Below are 4,737 nucleotides of genomic sequence, written 5' to 3' on the forward strand. Positions count from 1 at the left end.
TGGGTAGCTCTGAGGGATGAAGTAGTGAAGGCAGCAGAGGATCAAGTAGGTAAAAAGACGAGGGCTAATAGAAATCCCTGGGTAACAGAAGAAATATTGAATTTAATTGATGAAAGGAGAAAATATAAAAATGCAGTAAATGAAGCAGGCAAAAGGGAATACAAACGTCTCAAAAATGAGATCGACATAAAGTGCAAAATGGCTAAGCAGGGATGGCTAGAGGACAAATGTAAGGATGTAGAGGCTTGTCTCACTAGGGGTAAGATAGATACTGCCTACAAGGAAATTAAAGAGACCTTTGGAGAGAAGAGAACCACTTGTATGAATATCAAGAACTCAGATGGAAAGCAGTTCTAAGCAAAGAAGGGAAGGCAGAAAGGTGGAAGGAGTATATAGAGGGTTTATACAAGGGCGATGTAATTGAGGACAGTATTATGGAAATGGAAGAGGATGTAGATGAAGATGAAATGGAAGATACTGCGTGAAGAGTTTGACAGAGCACTGAAAGACCTGAGTCGAAACAAGGCCCCAGGAGTAGACAACATTCCATTAGAACTACTGATGGCCTTGGGAGAGCCAGTCCTGACAAAACTCTACCATCTGGTGAGCAAGATGTATGAGACAGGCAAAATACCCTCAGACTTCAAGAAGAATATAATAATTCCAATACCAAAGAAAGCAGGTGTTGACAGATGTGAAAATTACCGAACTATCAGTTTAATAAGTCACAGCTACAAAATACTAACGCGAATTCTTTACAGACGAATGGAAAAACTGGTAGAAGCGGACCTCGGGGAAGATCAGTTTGAATTCCGTAGAAATGTTGGAACACGTGAGGCAATACTAACCTTACGACTTATCTTAGAAGAAAGATTAAGAAAAGGCAAACCTACGTTTCTAGCATTTGTGGACTTAGAGAAAGCTTTTGACAACGTTAACTCGAATACTCTCTTTCAAATTCTGAAGGTGGCAGGGGTAAAATACAGGGAGCGAAAGGCTATTTACAATTTGTACAGAAACCAGATGGCAGTTATAAGAGTCGAGGGGCATGAAAGGGAAGCAGTGGTTGGGAAAGGAGTGAGGCAGGGTTGTAGCCTCTCCCCGATGTTATTCAATCTGTATATTGAGCAAGCAGTAAAGGAAACAAAAGAAAAATTCGGAGTAGGTATTAAAATTCATGGAGAAGAAGTAAAAACTTTGAGGTTCGCCGATGACATTGTAATTCTGTCAGAGACAGCAAAGGACTTGGAAGAGCAGTTGAACGGAATGGACAGTGTCTTGAAAGGAGGATATAAGATGAACATCAACAAAAGCAAAACGAGGATAATGGAATGTAGTCAAATTAAATCGGGTGATTAGATTAGGAAATGAGACACTTAAAGTAGTAAAGGAGTTTTGCTATTTAGGGAGTAAAATAACTGAGGATGGTCGAAGTAGAGAGGATATAAAATGTAGACTGGCAATAGCAAGGAAATCGTTTCTGAAGAAGAGAAATTTGTTAACATCGAGTATTGATTTAAGTGTCAGGAAGTCTTTTCTGAAAGTATTTGTATGGAGTGTAGCCATGTATGGAAGTGAAACATGGACGATAAATAGTTTGGACAATAAGAGAATAGAAGCTTTCGAAATGTGGTGCTACAGAAGAATGCTGAAGATTAGCTGGGTGGATCACATAACTAATGATGAAGTATTGAATAGAATTGGGGAGAAGAGGAGTATGTGGCACAACTTGACAAAAAGAAGGGATCGGTTGGTAGGACATGTTTTGAGGCATCAAGGGATCACAAATTTAGCATTGGAGGGCAGCGTGGAGGGTAAAAATCGTAGAGGGAGACCAAGAGATGAATACACTAAGCAGATTCAGAAGGATGTAGGTTGCAGTAGGTACTGGGAGATGAAGAAGCTTGCACAGGATAGAGTAGCATGGAGAGCTGCATCAAACCAGTCTCAGGACTGAAGACCACAACAACAATAACAGATTCTCCTCTTTCAAGAAAAAAACGTAAGTCTGTCTCTATTTAAAATTAAAAACAAATTTTAGACTTGTTTAGTGACACTCTAGAGGTCTATGCACTCCGTCTTCAGGCCACAAGTGGCCCATCGGGACCATCCGACCGCCGTGTCATCCTCAGCTGAGGACGCGGATAGGAGGGGCGTGTGGTCAGCACACCGCTCTCCCGGTCGTTATGATGGTTTTCTTTGACCGGAGCCGCTACTAGTCGGTCGAGGAGCTCCTCAATTGGCATCACGAGGCTGAGTGCACCTCGAAAAATCGCAACAGCACATGGCGGTCGGGATGGTCACCCATCCAAGTGCTGGCCACGCCCGACAGCGCTTAACTTCGGTGATCTCACGGGAACCGGTGTATCCACTGCGGCAAGGCCGTTGTCTTCTAGAGGTCTATACCATATGTAAATTTCTGAATTTTTACCTGATTTCTGTATGAGATAGAGAATTTTAACATCATACTGTTTACGATGTAAATGTTGATAAAATAGCAAAAATGCCGCTTTCCGAAGCTTATACGCAGCAAACGCAACGCGACAGGCAACTCTGGACAGATCTGTTACCGAGCAAGATACTTTAGTACCCAATCGAAGAAAAAAATTTCAGGGAGTTGGCTCAAAATGGTTCAAATGGCTCTGAGCACTATGGGACTCAACTGCTGAGGTCATTAGTCCCCTAGAACTTAGAACTAGTTAAACCTAACTAACCTAAGGACATCACAAACAGCCATGCCCAAGGCAGGATTCGAACCTGCGACCGTAGCGGTCTTGCGGTTCCAGACTGCAGCGCCTTTAACCGCACGGCCACTTCGGCCGGCTCAGGGAGTTCAGTAGCTTTCGAGATATAACGTGATAAGTTTGAAGCTGTTTCCCGGACGGGAAAATTTCACTCATTTCAAAAAAAAAAAATAACAATACTGAGCCCACGACTATCTTAGAAGGTAGGTTAAAGAAAGGCAAACCTACGTTTACTTATTTTGTAGATTTGGAAAAGCTTTTGACAATGCAGACTACAATACATTGCTTGAAGGTAGCAGGGGTAAAACTCACGGAGCGAAAGGTTATTTACAACTTGTACAGAAACCAGAAGGCAGTTGTAAGAGTCAAGGGGCATAAAAAGGAAGCAGTGATTGAGGAGGAAGTGAAACAGAGTTGTAGTCTCTCCTACGTTATTCAATCTTTACATTGAACAAGCTATGAAAGAAACCAATAAGAAATTTCTGGGAGAAGAAATAAAAACTTCGTGGTTTGCCTTTGTTATATTCATCTCAGGATATAAAATGTAGGCTGGCAATGGGAAGAAACGTGTTTCTGAAGAAGAAAAATTTGATAATATATATATATATACAGGGGTACAGGGTGGTCCATTGATCGTGACCGGGCCAAATATCCCACGAAATAAGCGTCAAACGAAAAAACTACAAAGGACGAAACTCGTCTAGCTTGAAGGTGGAAACTAGATGGCGCTATGGTTGCCCCGCTAGATGGCGCTGCCATAGGTTAAACGGATATCATCTGCGTTTCTTTTTTTAAATAGGAACCCCATTTTTATTACATATTCGTGTAGTACGTAAATAAATATGTATGTTTTAGTTGGACCACTTTTTTCGCTTTGTGATAGATGGCGCTGTAATGGTATCACGTAACATTCCGCCAGTCCGGACGGTATTTGCTTCGTGATACATTACCCGTGTTAAAATGGACCGTTTACCAATTGCAGAAAACGTCAATATCCTGTTGATGTATGGCTATTGTGATCAAAATGCTCAACGGGCGTGTGCTATGTATGCTGCTCGGTATCCTGGCCGACATCATCCAAGTGTCCGGACCGTTCGCCGGATAGTTACGTTATTTAAGGAAACAGGAAGTGTTCAGCCACAAGTGAAATGTCAACCACGATCTGCATCAAATGGTGATGCCCAAGTAGGTGTTTTAACTGCTGTCGCGGCTAATCCGCACATCAGTAGCAGACAAATTGCGCGAGAATCGGGAATCTCAAAAACGTTGGTGTTGAGAATGCTACATCAACATCGACTGCACCCATACCATATTTCTATGCACCAGGAATTTCATGGCGACGACTTTGAACGTCGTGTACAGTTCTGCCACTGGGCACAAGAGAAGTTACGGGACGATGACAGATTTTTTGCACGCGTTCTATTTAGCGACGAAGCGTCAGTCACCAACAGCGGTAACGTAAACCGGCATAATATGCACTATTGGGCAACGGAAAATCTACGATGGCTACGACAAGTGGAACATCAGCTATCTTGGCGGGTTAATGTATGGTGCGGCAATATGGGAGGAAGGATAATTGGCCCCCATTATATCGATGGCAATCTAAATGGTGCAATGTATGCTGATTTCCTATGTAATGTTCTACCGATGTTACCACAAGATGTTTCACTGCATGACAGAATGGCGATGTACTTCCAACATGATGGATGCCTGGCACATTGCTCGCGTGCGGTTGAAGCGGTATTGAATAGCATATTTCATGACAGGTGGATTGCTTGTCCAAGCACCATACCATGGCCCGCACGTTCACCGGATCTGACGTCCCCGGATTTCTTTCTGTTGGGAAAGTTGAAGGATATTTGCTATCGTGATCCAGAGAACATGCGTCAGCGCATTGTCAATGCATGTGCGAATATTACGGAAGGCGAACTACTTGCTGTTGAGAGGAATGTCGTTACACGTATTGCCAAATGCACTGAGGTTGATGGACATC

At 42.8% G+C, this 4,737-nt stretch overlaps 1 pseudogene; it reads right to left on the bottom strand.

Moving 5' to 3' along the window:
- Positions 1–2,272: 2,272 nt before the first annotated feature.
- LOC126254442 (5S ribosomal RNA) lies at positions 2,273–2,390 on the bottom strand (annotated as a pseudogene).
- Positions 2,391–4,737: the final 2,347 nt, after the last annotated feature.

Source organism: Schistocerca nitens, chromosome 4, assembly GCF_023898315.1.
Source record: "Schistocerca nitens isolate TAMUIC-IGC-003100 chromosome 4, iqSchNite1.1, whole genome shotgun sequence".
NCBI lineage: Eukaryota > Metazoa > Arthropoda > Insecta > Orthoptera > Acrididae > Schistocerca > Schistocerca nitens.